A 25,936-nucleotide genomic window follows, 5' to 3' on the forward strand; every position below is an offset into this window, starting at 1 on the left:
TCTGTCCACATGACAGTATGATCTACCTCTCAAACTTGTCACGTCTCACAAAAATGGAAGTTAAGTGCCTACTGAGGACAAAAAGTTGTAAAACAAATTGTTACTGAGGCAAGAAGTTTTCTTTTCTCTTTTTCAGCTTTCCTACCTCTCCAGAGCTTTCCTAGTTCTCAGTCTATGGCAGCATGGTATCACTCCCCCAATTCTATTTTCACTGACTGTGTGTTCCAGATTATGTTTTCCCACGCATAGTAATTTGAAGTTGCACAGTAACATTAGTAATTAATAATTACCCATCTTACAAGTTATTATCTAATACATTCATAATTGATTAATCACATCAGAAGTTCTACTGTGAAGTGCAAACAAAGCAGTTGTGCTTTGAAAAAGCTCTCTGATTACATCCGTACAAAACAAGACAGTCTGTGCTTGTATAAACTTTCTTGCTTATTAACTTGCATGACACATGCACAAACATTCTTGCTCTGCATGATTCAGTGACTCTGAATTTTAATAGTCCCTTTAGGTAGAACCACTGTAGATAAACCAATTTAAGAAGCAAAATAAAAGTCTGTGAACAGTGATAGAACTCGAGGAATTACAGCTGATACTTCGATTGAAGGATTTTCTCAGAAACATGCAACGTATCAAGACTGTATGCATTCAATCAAGAATGTGTTCTTGATAGAAAGCCTACAAAACATTTCCCAAAATTAAAATAGTTCTTATAAAATAACTTTTAAAGTATTTGTGACTATCAAGGAACACTGACAAAACAATTGCAATTGACTTAGAATTTACATTTACAGTTGCTAGAAGGCTTTACCCTGCTGTCAATCTGTCCAATTAATTCCTTAAAGACCAAAGAGTATCATTAATTGCTTGAAACAGTTAAAAGTGGATTCTTGTCTTCATTGGAAGTGGAGCAGCCAAAAAATAAAGGTCATATATTTAATCCCTGATCTGACAAAGTCAATATGAAAAGGCTCTGTGTGACTCTGACTCCTCATTCAGTTTCTTCACTGTAGTTATCCAGTAATTATTTTCACCTTTTTTTTTTTTTTTTTTTTTGACAAACATGTTCTATAAGTATGCATTTAACTTAGGACTTGTGAAAGAGCTAAATATAACAGCAGGCAAGTTGCCTGGATGCACACTGCAGAAGTGTGACATTTGGTATCCAAACTGTGATAATATGGAAAATAGGAAGGAGATAATGGATTAGAAAAGATTACGCACTGCAGCCTAAATAGAATACCACACATAATACACCGACAACGTATACAGGTAAACATTATATGATACCCGTAAATCCTTTTTCCTTGACTTTCTGCCTGTTAGGAGTTTACAAAAATAGTCCGTGCTTGAGTTGTTCTTAGAAAATAGATATAAACAAAACAAATACCAAATTAAAAATGAAAAAGTAGGATGCCTTTACCTGTGCACATATTACTATTTTGGGATGGTTGGTCAAGAATTGTAGTAGTCATTAAGTGTGAACACAAACTGCTGAGGTGTCCTGGGTTTAGGCCGGAACTGTAAGTTGTTCTGTACTGAGTAATGTTACATGACAGCTTTAGTATATGATCATGTATGTTTTGCTCCATAATGGCAACAGAGAAAGCACCAGTAAGAAAAACCCCAGTATAAAAATATTAATGATGAAATCCTAATTGCACAGAACATCTTTTCCATGATATAGGTAAATTTCTTGGTGACAATGTTACAACACCTTGCATGAACGTTTGCATGCCTGTTTTTCTAGTATGAAAGTCCAGAAAGAAAGGAATCTGTTAAGTGCAAGGAGAGCGAACTTCATGCCCCACCACAGCCTCCTCCCCAGCACCCTGCAGATCCATCCCAAGGCCTATAAAGCACTTATGTCCCACTTCAGCTATAATCTGAATAATACATTCTGTCAAGATACACAATTTTCAAAACAAATCATACATTATATATTTGGTAGTAATATTTCCTGCTGGAAAATAAAGCGGTCTGCAAACTCACAATTAGTTACAGAAATATGAAAAATGCATTTGACAGTTTTTCAGTCTGAGATTACACATCAGTAACAGAAAAGATGAAATTATGAATTATTTCATTTTACTTATTAAAGAGCGATGATTACAGGCAACCAGAAGAGCATGCCTGCCTTGTAGGTTCTTAGGCCTATTAATATTTGGGGTTAAGAAACATTTCACTGCACTTCTGAAAACTGCTAGACTTCTGTACGGCAGGTTGTATTTTATGAAGATATGAAGATGGTTATTTAAATAACACCTGGGAGTCTTCCTCCCCCTGCTCCCGCCCCCCTCCCCCCAACCGCGCCAAAGTCCAGCTATTCCTCTATTCTAACCAGAGTTTCTCTTGCTAAACAGGAAAAGTAGGTTTCCATTTAAAATCTGTTTTCTTGCATAAAAAGGCAACCCTGAATTCTGCTACATAACTGAAGCAACGGCAAATGCTCTGATCTTCTGCAAACCCACCTCTCCGGTCCCCATAATCCAGGCCAGCCAACTTTCTTGCTGTTGGGTCTGGCTAGAGGATAAATTTCATAAGCCAGACAATCCTTTCCTATGGGAAGAATTGTCCCTGCTGCGAAGAAGTGAAAATCAAGTAGAAAAAAAGCACTTGCTGCTAGACACGAACAGTTCAGGGAGGCTCTCCTGTGAACAGAAAGGGCTGGAGTGACTGGTAGCACAGAGTCCATACTCCTTAAATTCTGAAAAGGCAGGAGAATGGAAAGGAGAATGGATGCAGAACAGGTAAATATTTTAGAGACTTTCAGGCCAAGGGGAAAGTACATAAATAAAAAGCCTACCAAACACTTTCCTGTTCTCAAAAGCAGAAAAAACACACTGGGGAATTACCTCACTGGAGAAAAACCCTGCTGCTTAAAATACATGGATGAGAAATAAGATGTTTGAAGAATACTTTCTAGACATTGACATTTAACGCCACAAACCAGGGTTCACAAAAGTACATCAGATACCACACTACAAGCCCTCTGGTACTTTATATGGACTAAAAAAGGTTTTGGGAAATATTACTGACTGTTAAAAAAAGAGAATACTTTCTTAATAAAATTTCTATTCTAAAGAACATCCAGGGTGTAAAATATAGATCCTGAAGGCCTGATGGTTGTTCTCAAAACACAAGTTTATAAAAAATAAAACAAAAGGGAATGAAAGACAGTATTCTCTTACTAAGCAGGACCAATTTAATATTATATATTGTAACTCATATTGGAAAGCCACACAAAACCAGAAAGAAGTTCTGGGCTTAACCAAAAGGTCTCCTTTCAGCTGCCCTGCAAAAAAAGTCTATTACTTACTAACAGAGTTTTCATAGACTTCCAGTGGGATTCACCTTTTTAAAAATCAGTTCCTCTAGAGCTGTAGAGAGGGAGGCACATCTGGAAGCGGCGGCGTGTGGGTGTAATCTGTCCTTTTCATTTAGGGATTTGGTCAAAAATTTTCTTTGTTGGTGCTATTTCCACCACCTAAAGACAGACCCTAGACACCTAGCTTACACTAAACCAGTAATTTCAGACAGGTCACCTTGGGTTAGCTGTACTCATCCATAGCACCCTGACTAATGGTGCTTGTGGGAAGCATTTGGGAATGAAAAGTAAAATATGGGTCTTATTAAAGAGCATCCATAATGCAGCAAAATACACTTGTGACTGATATTAAATGGTCATTTCAGAATTGGTGCAATAGGTAGTACCATCATGTTTCAACAAAAAAATAATTCATTTATAAGAAAAAACTAAACATTATATGCATTGAAGAAAAATGTTTATTTACAGATATGATTAGGATATTCCCATCAACTGCAGTCTCTGGGTAGCTGCACATAATTTAAACTGTGAAATAACACTATGCTGTAGTAAGCAATAGAATTCATTAATTACATTGCTGATTTTTCTAGCTCAATTTATCACTCTTTCTTGCTTAGGTCAATATATGATCCTTGGCTGACAAAAGGATAACAGTTTCTGAGTTCACAGCCTTCCCAGTGAGTACACACCTCTGCCAGCCTTTACCTTATACCCCCAAGCAGAAGTTCAGCTATCAAGGTTGAAAACAAAAATTACAACATTAGCATCAACACAAGCTATTTGTGGGTTAAGTGATGATGGCAGGTGAGAAGTAATTGTGCTCAACAATAGATTTATTTCCCAGAGAATCCCACTCACTGTAGAACAAGCTCTCTTTGGCTTTATCAAATAAAAGACTTTCTCAACCATGAGCCCACAGTTACAGCACAGGAGACAAGTGCACCAACAGAAATCAGCGATAGCAGAAACACTGTAGTAAGTGGGTCATGTCAAACACCTGGATTTAATGCTATCAGTGGGAATAATCAAAGGCTGTTAGTAGCCCACTAAGTTTTCCCTGTTCCCTGGAGAGTAACCAGTGCAAATCCACGTGCATTTCCCAGAAGCATTTCAAACACCAAGGGATCCCCTCTTCCCTGATAGCAAAGAGACACTGATCACTCAAGCTCCGGCTCTGTTGTTCACAACAAAACTGCCTTCCCAAGACACCTACCTGCCCCCCTAAAATTGCCATAAACAGCACATATCCTCTTGGAGATCCCCCCACTTTCAGGACCCTCAGATCACTCCTCTCACTAGAGGAATATGGAGAAAACTAACTGCTTAACGTGGATTAGGATATCAGGTACTATAATGATGACCAGAACAGAAAAGTATAATTAACAGATTAAATAAGCTCTGCACAAAAATAATGCCTTCTCCTAGCTATGAAGAGGCAGACATTTTTTGTGATCAAAAAAGAAATACATACCAATATAGAAAGAATTTGGGATCTAAATCATATTTATTCAGAGTGGGATACGAAAGTCTCAGCTTTCACAGATTTCTGGGGGGTCAGGAGGATTACTAAAAACTGCAGGGCAAACTGTTCAAGAGTCTGAGAATTCATACTAGTTTAATCAGGATTTGCCAGAGTAATGTTTGATATATAAATAACTCCAGTTTGAAAAACATGCCACAAATTTGCATTTTGTTCCCCTGAAAGACAACACAGCATTCGTGCCTCATACATCTTCCATTGCTTTAGTACTGCTGCAGCTATGAATAAGATCATAAGCTAATACTACACATTCAGAAGAATAACTAAAACTAGTAATATTTCAAAGTCAGATTTTTTTCCTCCTTATGCACAGAGGTCCAACTCCTCTATGCAAGGCATTTCACTTCGTAAAGTTGAAAAAAAAACCACTATATCATGTGTCTGTAAAAAGCAAAGCATTAGATTTAGTCAAGATTTCCTCACAGAAAATAAATAGGTTTTCATTTCTCAAATATACATGAAAAGGACACAGTCTGACAGACTGTGTATCAGTACAAACTGTCAGTAACTATAACGATACAGAATACTCCAATCATTGTAACCAAGAAGGTTCCCTGATGAAATATCGAAATTGATATGAAGAACCATAACATAATGATAGTTTGCATATAATTAGTAAGTCAAATGGAGATGCTTTGGAGACAGAACAGCTGTAATACAGGAAAGTAGCAATCTACCGATTCAATAAACTGCGTTTGTCATTCTCAATTTATTTTACCATTTGGATTTTTCATTACAAATAAAGTCCCTAATCTAAGATGAAACCAGATAATTCAATTTATGCCAGATATGTGTTTCCAGAAAGTAATCAATCTAATGTTTTAGAAAGAGGAAGAAAAAGGTTTTCTTTTACTTCATGATGATTAATTTGTTTAAATATGAGGAAACCACTGAGAAAATAAATACTATCAAAATAAAATAGTCACAAAGCTGTACATATAATGAGAACTACTCAATATGAGAAACATTTGATTTAGAACATAAAAACTAAAAAATTATTGGTGTTATTGATTTTTTCTTGTTCCCTGACAGCTAACCATTCACTCAGAGAAGTCATGCTACAAGCACATAATCTTACCATAATATGTGCAGTAAAGATCAGTAATTGAAAATAAAAAAACCCACCATGTTGTTTAAGGCTACAACAGTCAGGCAGTGCAGGATGAATAAATTCTTGTAGTAGAAGGATATCAGGATACAGTAATTATTGTTTGTTTTCTCAGATCCTCAGGCTATCGATATCTCAACAAGAGATCAATTCATTACCCAAATAGTCTCAAGGTACTATTTTGTCTAACCCTAAACCAGATGCTCTGTCAAATAAGATAATTTCTAAAACTATACTGTGTTATAGCTGGTTCTGTCATCCTTTCCCTACAGCATGTGCTTCTTCGCTCATTGTTGCTCTAAGACTCTAAGTCTTGTCATGATACTTGAAGAAATGTGACTGGTGTCACCAAGTATCAAAGAGTCAAAGCCAGATCACAAATCTTGCTGCAGGACAAAGTTCACCCTTGTTACAAATTTCACCTGAAAAAAGAATGATCCTACAACAGTTCAATAGCATCTGCATGCAGGTGCTGTCTTTAGTATGATAGCTCACATATTTCTGGTGAATTAAAATAGATGCATCTCCCACAAAGTCACTTAGATGTCTACCTTATGTTGGATTGCTCCTGATCTTAAATCTAAGAAGCTCTATAGTTACTTAAAGTCATATTTCAGTCCAGTGGTGTTACTTCTTTCTTGATGTCATACTGACTGCTTTCAAACCTGCCTCGTATTATATTTGTTTTAGACAGATTCCACATCATGTATTAAAGAAAATATGTTTTGACTGAATCAGTCCAGTTTGTACCTCCTGGGACAGATAGATTACCTCAATCTCCTTGAACACACCTCCTGAGTTATATTTTTAAATTGTATAGAAAGAAAACAAAAATTACATTTATTTGTTATTTTTACAAAATGGTTTAGGAAAGTAGATTACATATATGCATAAGCACACATATATAATGTAATATAAAGAATTGTGATATAATAATTGCATGACTACTTCTGTGCGTTTCTCAGACTCTTTTGGCCAAGTCAAGATGTGAACTTACTTAGTTTATCATAAAGTAGCACAACTCAATTTTTACTGTGTTTAAAACCTAATTTTAACAAGGTCTATCCAACAGGAAGCAGTGCACCCTCCAGACCAGAGGACATCTTTATGCAGTGCTCTGAAGCTAAAATCACAACAGCCTTACAAGGAAAGCATGACACTTCTCTGAGGCATGGGAGCAAATTAGAGTATATTGTTTGAATAGCTGCATTTATAAAGCTAAGGAAGTTAACAAGGATATACATATGTCACTAACATAATACTATCAACTGCTTGGACATTGGGCACCTTCAACTCAAGTACCTGGCTGGAGTGTGTTGATCTTGGAAATGTAATTATTTTAAAAATGGCTGACACAATTCTTTTTCCAGCATTGAACATGACAATAGTTGCTTTTTAGTTTGAACTTCTATAAGCTGCGCAAAGAAAACACACAGCAGATGTTATCAGCAATTTGTCCGAAATACATATTGCTTCATCTCCTTGTTGGACTTGATAGACCACATGGAAGATCTACACGATAGCAATGAGAAATGCAGCAATCAGTGTAATTGTTATTCTGATAATGATATATAGTTCATAAAGATGACAAATAGCTTTTATATACTGATACAGCCCCAATAACCTAATATTATAACCTTGTTGTCACACTGATGTCTTGGATAAACAGATTTCCAAAATATCTATGACATATCAACAGCTACATAAGCACTTATTTCTTTTTGTACTTTATATTCAACTCAATTCATTTTTACACAAATTACAACTATTTATACCCTGAGTTTTTAACACTGGGCTGACATAAGCCTGTTTTCTTATGCAACAAAAAGTAAATTTAAAAACCTGTTGAGCAGGATTCACAAGTTGCAATTTCATCAAGTATGAATAACTAGAAGCAGACTATTCATTTTCTACATTAGTTGTTTCCATGTTGTTGATTTGTGCATTCTTGGGGGAGGGGTGTGAAGCTAAGAAAAAACTCTGAAACCTCATCGTTCTAGGTTACTGTTCTATACTTAAGACAGTGTTTATCAGGCAGAATTTGGATTCCTAGAGCCTCACAAAACTCAGCTTTTTAAGCAAACAAAACTCAGGACAAAACCCATCTTCCATTCAAGGGATACAGTGATCTTCCTCACCCATAGGTGAGCTATACTTTGTTCTCCATGACCATCCCATTTCAGATGCATCTCTCTGTAACGTAAAGTTAGGAAATTGGCTTGCAAATAGCACTTGTACTGATTACACAGAATCACAGAATGTTTGGGGTTGGAAGAGACCTCTGTGGGTCATCTAGTCCAACCCCCGTGCCGAAGCAAGGTCTGGTTTAAAGGATGGGTGGCTTTTAGCCACACTGACCCCAGGTAGTGAAGGGTAAAAAAGAAAATAGATTATTTCTATAGCAAGTGCTGCAGTGTTCAGTGACAGTGAAACTACTGCTTGTACTGGTGCATGACTGGATGCTTAGTATGTCTATGTAGCCCCTAATTCAACATGATTCTCTTAGAGGTAATTTTGAGCCAACCAGAACCTCTCATTTAAGATCAAAGCTTTCCTGGGAAGAGACAATGGTCTGAAGTGAATTCTTTATATAGACAATATTACAGAAAACTAAGAAATGCTCAGTTAATATATCTATCTAGTCATATTTCAGGACCTCCTCTGGTCAACACACTCGCATCACAGAGGAGGTCCTGACACATGACTGACCTTTTCTGCTTTGGCAACCAAATCAGCTGATGAAAGCCTAACAAAGCTGTTGCTCAGCTGCTCCATGCCATCTCTGTACACAGGCCTGGTCTTTCTCCCTATCAGTAGCAGAAGACTGGAGGTGAAATAGCACCCTACTGCTGTAATATGAGTGAACCACGGTCATCTTATTAAACAGACAGGGTGTAAGTACTTCAATGGCAATCTCAGGAAGCTCTTATTAGGTTAGAACATGTTTTAGCTATTCTTGTGTACAAATAAACAAACACACTGACTCTGTGAACAAAGGAGACCACTGGGACAATAGAGCCTCACCTGCTGTGTAATATATCAGAGACCGTCTCGTACTACTCCACAGCGCCTTCGATCAAGCCTGTTCTGTGAACCAAAAGCAGAATGCTGCTTTTAGCTTTGCTGCATTTCTAGAGGAACCCAAGAGATCTTGGTGAATTTAATGAGTGCATTTCAAGGATGTTTGAGCATCTAATTCCCTAAATTGTTTCAGCAATCCTAGTCTTAATTCCAAATGAAATCTTTTAAGTTACAAGAATCCTCAACACTGCTTGGTAAATTGTTCCGATGTGTATTTACTTCTGCTTAAAAATATACACTTCGCTTCCATTTCTAGGTTTAACTTCCATGTACCGGATCTTTTTTGTCGTTGCTTGTGAGTCTTGGAAGTTCAGTGTTTTGTTGCCTTCCACAGTGAGAAAATAGTTTTCCAACTCCACCCCAGAACACTGAACTAAACCAGCCACTATTTTTAATCTCATTTGAACCAATTTTGTGGCTTCTCCCAAAGCCTCTCTAGTTTTCAAAAAAATTTTTTCAAATGTGCGTATCTTAATGAACTATGTCCTCGAGTGGCCTCATATGGAGCAGAAAGGTGACTCTCTCCTATTCGTAAGCCCAAGTAGTGCATGAACCTGCCACCTGCAGAATCCTGTTACAGCTGGTAACATACCACGCCCCCAAAAACCTTTTCAGAATTTTAATTTTTGGGATCACATTCCTATTTTGTACTCCTTTGTTCTTGTACTGCCTAATTCTTAACATTAATATTTGTCTATACTTATATCAATATAAGACTTACAAAATGATACTTCACATACTAATTTTTTAACTATTTATGGACTTCATTTTTGATCATTTTGTATTTTTCTTCCACCCCTTGAAATTGTCCCGATTTCCAGGATTTGCAAGATCTGAATTTTAGTTGTTGAAAGAACTTCCCAGCCAGCTCATAAAAACTAGATGCAAATTATTTCATTGTGCTGATATTGTAACACTGAAATATTTTTTCCAACTTTTTAAATAAAAACAGTAAAATGAGTATTTGCAGGAAATTTCCAGCCTACTTAAGCTTCATCAATGTCCTCAGATAAATTCATGCTTTAGGAGCAATGGCAAATCAGAAACCTTCATAGCATACATGATTATACATTTTGTTCCTGATTAATGATACTTTGTTAAACCATTTTTTGGGGGATTTTTTCTTTGGTCTTGAGAATATAGTCACTGCTTCCAACCGTGACTGTGGTCTATCTTGAGCGTTCAAATCCTGAATACCAGAATTCTTTGCTGTGTCCTTACTGTGACCCACTGCTATGCCACCCCTTCCCCATATCATTAGCCAGCTTTTTAAACTGTGCCTGCAGCACATAGAAAGCAGCTAAAAGAGCTGGCAGGAAAGGGCAACAAAACAAAAGATAAGTAGAAACTATACAATAGAAATAAAACATATTGCAGAAACAGTTTAAAATAATAACCATATGGCAGGGACAGCTTCATATAAAATACAGCTTTCAGAAGAATGTCATTTTGTGTTACTCAATGAATTGGAAGAGGTTACTAATGTACCTTGGCCCAGCTTTCACTGTTCAGCAGGGACAAATTTATCTTTTTATTTTGCACAGTGCAGGTTCCATCCCTGCAATAATGAACGGAAAAGATTATCTGAATCATATTTTTGTATGATGTTATTGCTTTAGTTGTTATGAGCATATAAAAATATAAAGACAGATCATATAGGGACAGATTCCTTCCTATACTCTTTCCAGTGTGAGTCTACATGTGGAGCCCCTGATTCCGTGAAGCCATCCGGAGGTGACGAGATATTTATCATTGTGCCTATGTCTGCTTATGATGTGCAATGCAAACTCAAGATAGACACTGCTCCCTGCATCAGCAGCCTAAAACCGGTGCCAGTTTCATAGCTTAGTTTTTTTCTAAGATAGGTGATTTATTTCAGGGATATGATTTTATACCACAGGAGTAAATAGGATTTCCCATTGTGCTCAATTTGAAATTTTTTACTGGAAGAGAATGATGGGAATACAAGAAATATTGTCTTTCTCAGAGTTAATAGTGTTATTACTTTTGACCCACCACGCAAGCTTCTTACAGACACCCACTTCCAATAGCGCGCACTTACAAAAAGAGCCATGCTGGGTGAATTCAAAGGCCCATTAAGCCACTGTCACAAACAGCGGTGGAAGTAGATGCCTAAAGAAGAGTACAGAAAAGCATAAAAAGGTTGAATAATTCTATTATTTCCTGAGCTAGAGATAAGAAGGAAGTAGAATACATAAAACTTGCTTTCATTTGAAATTTCCTGTTTTATCTAATAGACAAGACAATTCACTTGTCTATCTCATTGTCATTTTAGTTTCTTTTCTCCAATTCATAGGCTTCGTATACCCAATCAGACAATTACCATATGAGCTATAATAAAAAGTCTTGTCTAAATTTTTCTTTAAAAAACTCCAAGCAAGCCATGCTCAGCTTTCAGTTAGCACCCGAAATATGTTTTTTCTTTATATTTGATTACACTGCCTTTGCCTCATCTAAGCCTTTGTGCCTTCTCAGTGTACTTAACCTGAGGCAATACTTCTAATTTTTCTCATTACAGCTGTTACCTTCACATCGGCATTATTAGTAAAATACCTTACACTTCCTCTTGTACTGCTTCAAAGATCATCATATCTTTTAGCTGATAATTTGTTCTCTATGTCTTGTGTCCTTTTTCCCGGAGGAAAAATATTTTTAAGAGCCTGAGACTGCTCATAATTAGATCACACAAAGCATCCAATATCCCATCTCTCAAGAAGAGAGGAAGGCCTGAAGATTTAATTTTTTTTCCTCACATTCTCCCTGTAGAGGATTAATTATACTCCTTTTGTTTGGTCTCATTAAAGTTCAATTTCTTCTGCGTCCCTAACACATTTCATATGGATTCTCCTTATCTGACTTGTTCAAAGCTTAGTCATTTTCTCCCTGTTGATAAACATGTCTTAATTTAATGGCATATTTAAGTTCCATCTGACTCTTGAACAAAATTCACAACAGAGCAACATACATCAACGATATACTCCTTATGAAAATAAATGAACCCCACCCTGTTCTTTCTAATAAATGTGGCACTAGTCAAAATACCTTCTTCAACAACAAAATGTTTTCTTTTGCATTCCTTTGTTAAGAGATTTCTTATGCCCATATCTTGCACCCTTTTGCCCCAGGCAAAAATCCCTTTTACAAAAGGGCAATTAACTGATAGGAAACCTCACAGAAACTGGTGTTTCTTCTGACAAGTATCTATATCCCCAAGGGAGTACTTAGTTTCTGTTGTTCTGTCCATTCAGATTATTCTAAAATGAATGGTATTTTTTTGTGTGGTTCTGACAGTGTTTTGGTCACATTCATGCTGCTGTACCCCCAGTATTTCCCTTAATTCACCATTTTTATGAGCAGTCAATTAATTCTCCAACAAACCTTTGTACTTACAATAAAAATCACTCCCTTTTGCATTCTCCATTACAATCCTCTATATTGAAGGAATTCCCTGTTACACCTCATCTCCTCACACTCAGTGAAAAAAATCTCTATTCCACCCTCCTCGTGGTGGTGCCTGTGCTTCTTGTGAGTAAGCAGAGGTTTGCTACATTAGGAGGAGTGTGTGTGTGTCTGTAAATACCTACAAATATCCTATCCAAAATCTTAAATACCCTACCCAAAACTGCGTGGATCAACTGAATAGGTCAACTGTGTAAAATTTCATAAGAAGTATAAAATTTAATAGTATAACTAAAATCACAAGTTTAGCTCTTGATCGTTAAAAAAGGAAACCACCAATACTCAGGTGAACTTCAAGTAAAATTAGAGGCAAAAAATGGTACATGAAATTGTTGTTGGAAAGCATCTGTCATGATGTGAGTGAACTAACCATGCATTTTGGCAAGCCCTAATTTTTGCAGAGGTGACTGCACAACCTTAATAATGTTCTTACTGTACCATTCTTCACTTCCTTGGCCTTTTGTAAAGGCACATACTCAAATCCAGATGCATATAACAGCCAAAGTTGAGCACAGCTGTAAGAAACTGGACGCTGGGAATGCTGGAGATAATCATTTTACCCAAAGCACAGGGAACTAAGAGAATAGATTTTTTTTTTTTGGTGTGTGTAGGAAAACACGTAGTAATTGATACACATATATGCAAGTGATAACTAAATGTATTACTGTGAAAAAAAATTCCTAAGCTAAAAAAAAATCCAATTTTTACTTGGGAAAAATCACATCATTGCAAGCATTATATCACCATTTTAAGGAAGTTTTAGACTTTTACAGAAGGCCAAACTGAGACAAAGGTAGCTGAACTGACCTAATTAGTTTACATCGTCAGAAAATACATGCTAGTTCCAAGTCCTATTATGCAAAGAAAATGCACCACTTTTTCTAACATATACATCCCTTAGAAACATATACTTGTAATATATATACATATATGTAAGCTACATATGTAACCTACAGAATCATATATACATATATATTATGTATAATAAATCATCATGGATACAGTTTTATGGCTGTGGAAGCATTGCAGCAGCACTGGCATTCTATCCTTTTATAGTAAGTTTACTAAAATACAAAGCAATTGCTACTGCTGGATAATAAGATAACACCCTAATTGTAACAAATTAAAGTAAGGTATCCATTGAAATTTTTTACTTAAAGAGAAAACAAAGAATAAAGATGACTCTGGAGTGATACAAAGAGTATTCCAGAGATGCAAAACATTTCCTGCAACATCTTAAAACTTACGGTCCACTCAGGGAAATTTACAAGTTGAAGTACAGTATCATACCTAACTAATCCTCATACACCCATAACTAATTATATAATGAATATATTGATTTGGCATTAATTAAATTGCTTGTTACTGAACTGTAAACAGTTGAATATAGCATAGTTCTAAGAGTTACTTTTAAAATCATAAGCATCGTGATCACCATTTTAAAATGAAATATAAATTAAAAATACTTTGCCTGTTCCTAGTGCATGTATGTTTAAGTCTGTCATATGGTAACAAAGAAACAGGATATGGAACTGTTTATTTTAATATGTCTCGATGCGATTAGCTTTGTGAAGTACCCATAGTTCACTATATGTAGATATTTCATCGCTACTCCTTTTGTATTCAAGAGGCTAGAATTACCAGAGGTTGGCTTATCTTCAGTATGTCTGAAGAGATAAGCCAACTACTAACAGGTCAGTAAGGTCCTGGCTTTTTGTGGCTCTTCATGTAAAAAAAAGCTGTGGAAAATGTGGTAAAGCAAATTCTTTCCCTGCCAGAGCTTCTCCAGACCATTTCAATGTTGCTTCCAAGATGCTGCAACTGCTCCCCCATGCTGTCTTTTGTACTTTGTTTTTGGCTCTGATCTCTCTCTTTCAGTATACTCCTCCAGGCCAAATCAATCCTTTATTCTCACACTCTCTACACTCACTCCATAGCCAGGGCACATCTAGCCCTATGAGGTTCTACTCAATATTTAAGTTTATATGCTACATTTTGATGTTCATGTCAGACTCATGGAAATCTTTCACCACGATTTTCAAAGACACCTGATATTAACACTGTCTGCAGCCTGCAGACCTAGATAAGCACAAAGATGGGTTATCACATATATCATTTTCTAAGCCAAAATAGCAAGCTATCAGGCTACCCTCATTTCCTTTAAAGCAGTCCAGAATTTGCAATCGCTTTGCTTCCTGCCTTTTACAAGCAAATCTCGAGAAAAATGAATAAAAGTGATGCAGAGCCAGATCAAGGAGAATGATCAGAGAGTAAGAAGAAGGGACTCACCTCCTTTAGTCAGTTTTCCATTTTAGTTTGTTTCAATAGTTAAAAGAGGGAAGAGATTTTTTGCACACTCTTTAATTCAGATGTCAGTTCCAATATTTGATGCTTGATTGTTCTGAAAGACAATCAAAGTGTAGCAGTTAAAACTACCAGCCTGAAACAAGATAAAATTATTAACATGGCAAGCAGCTACATATTCATTAAAAAAATCACTGCAATATTGAGAGGCTTTACATCAATGGTCCACGGTAAAATTTTCATGTCGTACCACACCCGCCTCCTTGCAAGAAAAAAGCACAAAAAAAAGAATATTCAGATTGCATAATGCTGCATTTGTGGTGCCATCTCATGGGTTTTACTCTCCCTGCACAACACATGAAGTGTCTGTCAGTTTATTTACAGAAAAATACGAAGACTAGTTACACGTGATTGCCTCAGTAAATCCAACGACTGTCTGCAAGCTCACCTCTCCCCCAGCCTCATCCTGCTACAACCTTTTCTCACACTACATAAGCACCACAGAGTCCTGCTGTGTCTGGAAAAGCAGAGGATGGTGAGGGAACTTGACAAAACTTCACCACCAGTATCCAGTGGGTGGTGGACAAAATTGCATTGGCTAATAGCTGCACATTTAAATACGTGATTTTTAAAAATTATATAAACTGAAAATACTTATTTCCAAGCCGTTTTCTTTCTCTGGTAAGGAAAATGATGTATATGTTTTTCCCTTCTTAGCTCTCCAGTACTACTTACTGAGACTAACAGAAATAAATGACTTTCCTCTGTGCTCTATATTTGAGCTCTATGAGTCATCTCACTATTTCAAGTTTTGCTTCTCATCACTTAAAGGTCTAGCCTATTTCATTCGTTCTTTTTTTCCATGTGAACAATTCATAAGTACAAGCCAGAATAAGCTCAAACGTTTTTTCTTGTAAATGCAGTTAACATCTCCAATTAAAGTTCTACTGAAAAACATATTAAAAGAGAAAAAAAAAGTATGGCTAAGTGTGCTTTGATACTAGCCTCAGTCTGTACTGAAGTAAAATCAGTACAACAATTTGTTCGATGTGTTGAAAACTCCTAAAGTTATTTTACTCTCTCGATGCTCATTCAAAGAAACACCTTTATACAGACAACAGTTAATTATTGAGCACTAGTTGCCAGAAAAAGCAAGTAAAAATTTTCAGAGCAAAAATAGCCTTCAGATATTACAAACTCATGTTTATAAAGCCAGAAGAGATCAACCCGATCAGAGAGTCTGATGTCCCACTTCCCATAGTCTAGAAAACTTTCTTTAATGAACTCCTTTGGAAATGGGATGCACAACTTAGTAAAGCATCAAGCTTTGGATTGAAGCCCTTCCAAACAACCACTAAGAGGACAGGAACAGCCTCCATACACAAGACAAGTTTATTTTCAGGAATTCCTTAACCTCAAAAGCAGTCAAATTGATGAAGGCTGCAGTCTGCCTTTTGTTACTGTCTTTTTATTTACTATGAGACCCATTTCCAAGATGAACTAAATTCTGACACTGGTTCAGAGTCTCTGAAATTAATATCAGAATAGAAACACATTCCACTAGTACTGCAATAACAGCACTTTGTGTACAGCTGGCTTTGAGGGCTGGCCTGTCCCCTGAGGTATATAACCATCTTCAGTGTATTTCTCCTCAAGTCTAAATCTAACTTCACAGTTCTTTCTGCACAGTTGGTGTTTAAATAATTTTTGTTTCTTGGTTGTGCAGTCTTTTTTGTCAGAAGGGAGAGAAAAATATGTTTAAAGCAGGAAAATGTGATGGTAAAACCATCAGATTGGCCGTGGGATCCAGAGAGAGGTACAGAACCAGGAACTATTTTTAAATCATTTCAGAATCATCACAGATTTCCAGTTGCCAGGATTTCTTTTGAGAGAGGTTTTAATATGACTACAGTAATGACTATATCATAACAATTTCAGATTTTCTTTGAGAGTACAAAATTCACAGCGTATATTTAATTGTAACAAGTAAATGGGATTGATTTTTCCATACAAGATCCCCTTAGGGAGCTTTCAAAGATAAATCTTTAAAGGATCAAATTGAGTAGGTCTTTATGGAGAGCCTTCAGTTGTAAGGACTTCTCTGCACCCTTTGCAACTCCCATGTTTGAAGATTAGCTTGAGAACCTTGCTGAAGCTGGACTCAAATCGGTTTCTCTTAGCTAACCGCATTTGCCTGGATAAGAGAAATTTTAACTTGTCAGATAAGTTTAGTGATGACAGAGACTCTGAGGTCAGGCAATGTAAAGATATCACCTTCATCACACAGGTGCTAAGCACACTGTAAGCTATTGCCTAAAATGTAAAAGAGGAGACAAAATTTGAGAGGAACTTTCTACAAATGTATATTATAAGTATGCAGTTTTCAGAAATGGTCAGATTAGTGTGCTTCAAGCTCTGCACTACATACAGTAGTATCCAAGTCAGCAATCCAAACTAAATCAATATTGTTTTAATAGTTTAAAAATTTGTTTAATTCTTCATCCCTTTTGCTTTTGATCCTTCTTAGTATGTCCATATATGCTGGCCTTCTCTGCCCACTTTTTCTATTTTTTTATTTAATCAGAGAGACACAACCAGACTAGGTTCACAGAAGAGCAAAATGGTGATGGAAGGTACAGAATGACTTCTGCATGAAGGACAAATGAATGTGGTAAGACACTTTGGTCTATGAAAGAGAGAATTGAATCATGGAACATTATGAAAAGATGACTGGCATGGAAAGGATTAGTAAAGTTGTTTCATTTTTTCCACTGCCTCATTCTACCCAGTGCAAGAACTGGAGGGCATCAGATGCAGCTAGTCAAGAATGTTATTCATAAAAATGAAAAAATCAGAACAAATGAACAAAGGGAGGTGGCTCTTTCTGCAACGTGCCGTTACACTGTGGGACTCACTGCCACAGGAGGCCACGGACATCAAATCATGCCTTCAAGAGAAGTCTGGACAGGTGTGGGAAAATTAAATCCCCTGAATTTAGCTAACTATAAGTGTTCAGAAACACCCAGCTCAGAAAGACCGAAAGTTCAAGATGGCTGGAGACTAGGAGCATACGTTTACCACGTTCCTATATTCTTTCTTTTGGTCTCTGATGCATGAAACAGGATATGGGACAAAATAAATTTTCACCTTGACATTGCAGCCACTTTTATGATCTTTTTATGGTACAACCAATTAGTTGTGCACATTGGCATCCCCATCTGGCACACAAGAAAAAGAGGGCAATTGAATAGAAGGCAGATAGGATTCAAATGTTGTCTTTTGAGACTGATATGTTTACAACACTTTGAGTGATGTTAAGTTGAAGTACAGAAGTACAAACTGTAGGATACCTGATGCCTTTTGATTAGCTTCAGATTGCTGATTTTTCATGAAATAAGAGGTCATTATGAATTGGCTTTTGACTCAACAGACTGACCTGAAACTGCTTCATAGCCTGCATACACCACCACAGCAGGAATCAAACTTATCTTAAGCCCTCCAGTTTCTGGTTCAGTTTTAGCACACAACAGCGACTCAAATTACCCAGGTCTTGTACAGCAGATCATTTACAGCAAGCAGAGCCTCTAAACCCAACTTTTAGGTGACAAACCAACTTAACTGCCACTACATGGTACTAGCTAGATTTGGACAGAAAGACATATGGAAAAATTGAAGCAAAGAACAGGAACAAAGAATAACCTAGAACAGGTGATCAGGGAATCTGTAGCATCTCCATCCTGGTAGATATTGAACACTAAGTTGAACAAGAGACAGCAACTGGACGTAATTTTGACCTTGGCTTTACTTGAGCAGGGGCTTCAACTAGATGACTGCCTGTAATTCCTTTCTATGCAAATTATTCTGCAATTCTGTAATTCTAAGAAACAGACTCTAATCACATCTGTACCACTTCTGTGCAGAACACCAATTCACAGTGTGACCATTGTCACTAAACTGAATTTCATTGCAAAAATGAAGGACAGATATTCTAGTGTTCTATTACCTAGTAAGCCACTTGATTTCTCTTCTACGCGATGCATCTTTACATTTCTGAGGTTCTACTGTAATTGGCTATTTTTATTTAATAAAGACATACTGTAAAGGAGATGGAGCAAATTTTTACCCATCTTTTTCTTTCACATTTTTTTTTCCCCACATCTCATATTTTATAAAAGTAATTCATAGTGAAAATGCATGACTATCCATTTTTCTGTAAGCAGTATCAGGATACTGACCTACTTTAAACAGCCTAAATCTGTTTTGTTGCAAATATGTACTTACAGGGGGTTATACATAGTGCACCCTTTCAGCGAGGGTGCCTAGGGTTGCAAATGGCAGATCACCTCAGATCTTCAAATGCAGCCTCTCTCAGAACATGATTTAGTGCATATTAAGCCACTAGTATCAACAAGTTTTTACTTTTTGAGCACTAGGCAGGAACCTCATATATTTGCTACCCAAATTATAGCAAAATAGTAATGACGACAGAAATGAAGAATGCCAAGTAACCACTGGCAAACTAACCTCTAAAAATTTAATTAGAACCATACGACTGTAGTAGTAACGGGAATACCATAAAGCTTAGCAATGAGCACAAAACTCAACCTTCTTCCTATAAAGCCAAGATTGCAACTTATTCCATACACACTTATTCCACCTCATTTGTAAAATTAAGAGTCTCCCTCAGACAATTAAAAAATCATGCTGAGTACTGAGCCACAGTAAATTACCAATATAATTAAGTAAATAATAAGAAAGCTCAAGTCCCTACTTAACTATGCTGCCAATTCAGCTAATCCAAGTACAGCAAATATTAATGCAATAATTCAATGTCTACAGCTCAGTTCCTGATCTACCGTAATAATAACACATTAAGATTTTGTCCGTTGTCAGAGCAAACTGCTTATTTTCCCCACGACAGCTGCAGCACCACGTTACCAATAATAAGCTGCTTGTATCTTCCATCATCCTGCTGGGGAAGGTGGGCAGAGAGGATGAGCATATCTAGCCTGATTGTATTTGCCACCATTTAGACAGACACAGTCTTTTGACTATACTTTAAACTGATAAGAAGCCAACCTGAAGCTATTTGAAGATTAAGGATTAAAATCAATGCCAATTAAAGGGTTCTGAAAAGTGTCATTTTTAATTATGCTACTTTAGGAAGTCATTAGCCAATCACTACTGGCATTCCCTTGATTCTGCCTCCAAAGCAGTAATAACTCACACCTTGAGAAAAACTTCTGATTTCAGTAGCTAGCACATCAATGAGAAAAAGTTCAAAATTCTGGATCAGTGATAACTTCAGGTAAGTATTACAGAAGAGACGAAATGTGTCTAAAATTATGCTGACAGCACATGTCACTTGCCAACAGCGTATACTAGTGCTGATATGCATTGGTATCTGTTTACAAGCTCATAGAGAAAGGATTAAATACAATTTAATTCATCCAAACTGAAATATGCATTCAAACCACTATAGAGCAGTGTGTGAATGGCAGACATTTCACTGTCTCACAACAGTTGTATTATTCTCAGCCAAACCTCATAAATATTAATTGCTTTTGAAACTGAATTAAAAGTCTGCACATGACATAAAGGAAAAAACCCAGGCACAGGCTTTCCCTCTACATCAATCCACAGGAGGAATAAAATATTCTCTATAAAATGTTCCTGCATCAGCACCAGTGGGAAGCTCTGCAATCTATTCTGGTTGGAGGTAGATGGCTTTAATTTGCTCTTCGTTGTAAGTGAAAGAATCAGTTATATAAAGCCTTACTATTTCCAAATCTGTTTTGTGATAAGGAGCAGCTTCCACAGCTCCTCACCCAAGACCGCCTCAACTGCAAGATTTTTCATGGTTTGTGCATGAAGGACTTGGCTCAAAAACTCGCAGAAAAACTAAAGCAAAAGCAAATTTAAAAAAAAAAAAAATCATAAAAACATAATCTCCTGCATCCACCAGCACCCCAAGACGTCTACGTATTTTAAACAGGAATAGTTACAAAACACTGAACTAACAACTGCCCTAAAGGAATGAGAGAAAGCAAAAAAAATCTAAGCACAACAAGAGAGAGCACAAGAAAAGAAAGGCCACAGGCAACGCCGATGGTCACACTCACTCCAAACAGCTGTTGCACTACTCCTGCCGATAACTCCCGACCCTGCCTTGCTCGCGTCTGGCAGATAGGAGCACTTCCAGCAGGGTGAAACTCCTGCCTCACACCGACTGCGGAGGAAGAGCCAAGCAGCAAACCCAAACTGCATCGCGGCTGCTGTGCAGAAAGGTCAGCGAGGTGTGAGAGGTGGCTAGAGCCAGCAACTAGGCACCTGGCATGCATACAGTATCATCCCAGTTTGAACTGTGTTAATGGCACGAGCAACAGAAGAAAATACATAAAATCGCCTCGTGAAATTTGTAGAGCACATTAACAGCCAACGTCGGGCAGCCTGCCCCTTGCTCCTAAGAAAGGAAACAAGAATGAAAAAATTTGAGCGCACAATTATTTTATATAAAATATTTCCTGTGTGAAGTACTGTATAGAAACTGGTCAGATCACCTCCCCTTACCATTTGGATGTATATATATAGAGATATATTTATTCACACTAAATATGTGGTGGAAGTCTCTACTTTGTACCTGCAGAGTCAAGTGAAATGTTATAAAACCAACTACAATTTTCTTCTTTCACACACTGTTCATCTTATACAATTTACACCAAAAACATCTGTACATCATAGAAGTGCTTCTAACACAACTTTGCCAATTTTTAAAAACCAGTGTACCTCATATGATACTTCCACAAATGTATAATGCTCCTTCCCAAATTATATTGGTCTCCATATTCCTCACAAAGATTTTACATTGCATCAGTTCACCCTCGCTTCTGGGAACATGTATAGAAGCAAATGCATCAGTAGCACCACAAGAATTATTGTGGTTTTAAGCCACTAAGTTTTCATCCCTCTTCCTCACAATATTATAATGGGCAGTAAAAAACAGGGAACAAAAACCAAGGTGTATTGTTTTTCACTGTATACAGTGAAAAGTAGAGAGCCTCATTGTATATCTTCCAGAATCTGCATGTGAATTTTAAACATGTCCAGCTCATGTTTGTGTTGTATGAAGTTCCTACTCCCGCAATCATTGAAATTCCCTTTGCTTTGAAATACCAAAACTCTGTTTTCAGCCTAAATAGCAATCATGAGGCTTTAGAGCATTTTTTTGATGCTGAACATGCTAAAAAACTGCATCCAGCTGTTGCAGGGAGAAATTCTCAATTACACGGTTGAAAATATGCCATGTAATAAAGAACTCTACTTGTACAGCACAATTAGGAATCTGCAAACAGGGGGATAGTTTAATGATCTAGCCACGATTTTCTTAAAGGTTACATTTCTCATAACACAAATAATTCAATGGAAGAGACCATCTTTCCAAATATTTAAAAACACATTTATTTCTCTTAACCATTTCCTGGTGAAAAAAATATGTTATTTCTTTTCTTTCATCTGGTCCATGTAATTCCACACTTGCTTTGGAGCCAAAGTAAGATGTCACTGTGGATATAAGACAGAGGCTATCCCTGCAAATTGTCATGGTTAAAACATCTGGCTAGGTAATAGTTTTCCCACACAGCGTGCAAGTTTTTTTTGTTCTCTCATCATTCATTGGCCTTCAGACCTGCCAAACAGGGCTCTGGATACTACACTGGATATAGAAAAAACGCTGTCAACAGAAAATTCATTATCTTTCCATCATGTTATGCTGGGTGGTAAAATGAAGAAAGTTTACTCCTGCATGAATTCCCACCAAACTGAACTGTCTTACCTAGTCAAGGCACAGTAGAGATTGTGTGTTATGTCCTACACAATTATATATTCCTTTCGCTAGCAGAGTAAATTCTTTAAAAAAAAAAAAAAAAAAATCAGCTTAAGCCTTATATTTTTCTACCTCAGCAAGTTGAGAGCAAAAGACCTAGGCAAGTTTAACCTACCTTGTCAACACAGCCGATTCATAAGTCTACAAAATAACCTCATAGGTCACTGGCATAAACCACAGTAAGCAGTCATATGTAAGTTCCTGGTGCACATACAAGCAAAAGAAAAGTTACAGTATACCAGGTTTATCTTTATTATCTATAAATTCGATACCTTTTTCTTTAAACAAAATAACAGACAATACTGCCAGTTGACCCTAACTAAGATTTTTCTCTTTATTTTGTGCTAATAAGCAAGACACATCAAGACAATCTTATGGAGTCATGAACGTGGTACCTTAGTCACAGGAGTTTGCTGCTGGCCTAGCTCTGCTCACACGGGCTGCCAATATTACTGTTGATTTGAACGGGAATATAGGTTGAAGTAAAAAGCTTTTTAAAAATCCCACACAGTGTAATGAGGTTTATTATATCTAACCACAGAAGCACTGGTTTTCAATTGTATCTTACTGTGAGAAAATTGAAGAAATCACCTAATCAGGAAAACCTTTTATACGTATTTTTGATTACAGACTTCACAGTGTACCAGTACGCAAGAGGATTGTACAAGGACAAAGAGAGAATACAGCTTGTGTAACTGCCAGTTGTTTCTGCTTAATTAGTTTATTAACTGCTTGATTGGCTAGCTTGTGCAGTACTTAGGAAATGTAAAGCAGTAATAAGTGCTAATTAATCATATTATTTATGTAACACTCAACTACAGCTGAAAATTGTACACATTAACAAAAAAATATGAACTGCATGACAGTGAAGAAACAAGCATGTATTGCTGGTGAACTTCTCTCATCAGGAAAACCAGAACTGGAAAGCAGTTGCAGGCAGCAAACAGTAGGCTGGAGCTGCAGAAAGTCTCCTTCATGGCAAGTCACAGAAGCAAGAGCTGAGGTGAATGAATGATACTAAAAGCGCTGCCCAACTGCTTATGTTACAGAGAACATATGGTGGAGAAGAAGCAGAACTGCAAGGAAAAATGACAGTTTCATTGAATTGCAAATGAGAGGTAATAATTTCAACATCCACTGTGACAGAATACTTCCATGTGTTATTATAAGCTCTGGTGGATGCTGTCTTAGATCTATTCACGAATTGGATCATTTGATGCTGCAGCATCTAGTGCAGTAAGGCTGGGGGTGGACAGGTGCTCCTGCCAGTACTTTCTGGTGACCTCATGAACCTGCTCTAACTGGAACAGCAGTTTCTGCGTCAGAATGACTTAAGAGCCAAGTGATAAAGGGGAGACAGCATTTATCACTTTTTCCAAGTCCAAAATCATGCATAAATGGATGAAGCAAATGGAACAGAATACCTAGTGACGGTAAAAAAGCAGGAGAAAGCATCTAGTGGCATGAAATGTGCAGAACAGAGAGATATATCTGCTGCTCTAAAAATAAAGGTATTCTGAGTTCTACGAAAACACCTGCAAAGGATGAGAAGAAACTTCACATCATTTATGCCACAAGTCAAACACTTGATAGCGAAAAGAAAGACAGACAGAAATGTCTAAAGTATTCTGCTAGGAAAAATAAAACCCTTACAAAATACTTCTGCCATGACTATCAATGGTAATATTATACAATGAATAATAATGAGAGTTTAAATGTACAGCTAGATATTCAAAGGTAAATCAAAACTAATGGAACAAAAGATGAAAAATTAAATTAATGTATTCCTCATCATACATAAGAATATTCATAGTCTTTAATACTATTATTACCATGATATCAAAAGTTTTCCATATGTTACTAAGGAAAGTTTTAATACAACTTTATGAAGAGGTGGATTTCTGTTCCTTATTTTTTGATTGGTTTATTTTCTTCAGCCTTCCAGTATATGTAAAACAGCCTGCAGAGATGAAATAGTAGCACAACATAACGTTCTTTTATGTGACTTTAAATATAGAGAATGTCGAAAAATCTGATGGATGCATATCTTAAGAGATAAAGAAGCCAAAAACACTTTGCGATGCCATTGTTTGTCTAATAATGCACAAGAAGTCCAAAGTTCATTTGCAATGAACATATACTCATTTGCTCTGACATATTATTAACCCTTTTTATGTCTAATTTTTGTGATCATGTCCTACTGAGTCTTCCTTTTATTAGTTTGGGGAATTAGCATTGTTTTCATTATTTATTAAATTCTCTTTAAGATCTAGTGCCAAGAAAAACAAGGATGAAGCTTGTGAGGTATTCTGTTTTTTATACCATTTACTGCAATAAGGGGCAGGTACCCAGGAATCAGAGTCATCTTATTCTGGAAGGTGTTATGAGCACCCTCTTTCCCTGGAGAATCTTAAAGTGAGATGTAGATCAGAGTTTTAACTTCACCGTCATGGCATGTAGGAAAAATTAGTTAATAAGCTGAAATGCCTCAGTGGAAGTGCCAGCTCCTCAGCACCAATTGCTTCAGTGCACTGATCCCATCCTTTTGTGCTGTGGTAGTTTCTGAGCAGACAGACACAGCCATGCGCAGCACCCAGAGTCCAAATGCCCTGCTCACTGTTGCCCGCATTTTAGGTAGTTGCACTTCTTTACTGACAAAAGCTACATACTCCCCAAGTGATGATGGTTATCAAGTCATATTTAGTAAACCAAGAACATGCAAGTCTCCAAGTAAATTTTGTTGTCTATCAAGCCCTGCTGGAGGAACGGAGGCTCAGATTATCTCAGGCTGATAATGGGGGACAGGCAAGCAACGCGTGGTCATAGCCGTTCCTCCCTTCTCTCCCAGACGTTGTTTCCAAACTCGAGACACATCACAACCTGAATTATGCTCAGATTACAGGTTTATGCAGAAATGATGAGGAAAGAAATCATTTTCTCTCATGAAAGCTCAAGTTATGACTCCAGGAGCCATTCTTCCTCTGGTGTATCTTAAACCCCACTGAAGAAAATTGCGTGAGGCTTAGCAGACCCTACATGATCATCTAATCAGCCTAAGGAAAATACACTTTAAATGGTAGCTCATTCTACCATTTAAGAAAATGCATCTGAGCATTACTTCTAAAGGCTTTGGGGCTTTTTTTAATTTGCATTTCACAATCCTTCCAGAAGGTAACACAACACAGCAAAAATCACATCTTC

At 37.0% G+C, this 25,936-nt stretch overlaps 1 protein-coding gene across 7 annotated transcripts in view; it reads right to left on the reverse strand.

Annotated features, from left to right (window-relative positions):
* The window catches only part of DLGAP1 (DLG associated protein 1), a 451,293-nt gene that overhangs the window by 264,032 nt on the left and 161,325 nt on the right, over nucleotides 1-25,936 (reverse strand). For all 7 annotated transcript variants that reach the window (XM_075416406.1, XM_075416413.1, XM_075416410.1 and 4 more), the window contains one exon: nucleotides 14,839-14,950. The gene's annotated coding sequence lies outside the window, so the exon portion shown is untranslated. The remainder of the gene's footprint in view (nucleotides 1-14,838; nucleotides 14,951-25,936) is intronic.

This window comes from Opisthocomus hoazin, chromosome 3, assembly GCF_030867145.1.
Source record: "Opisthocomus hoazin isolate bOpiHoa1 chromosome 3, bOpiHoa1.hap1, whole genome shotgun sequence".
Classification (NCBI taxonomy): Eukaryota; Metazoa; Chordata; class Aves; order Opisthocomiformes; family Opisthocomidae; genus Opisthocomus; species Opisthocomus hoazin.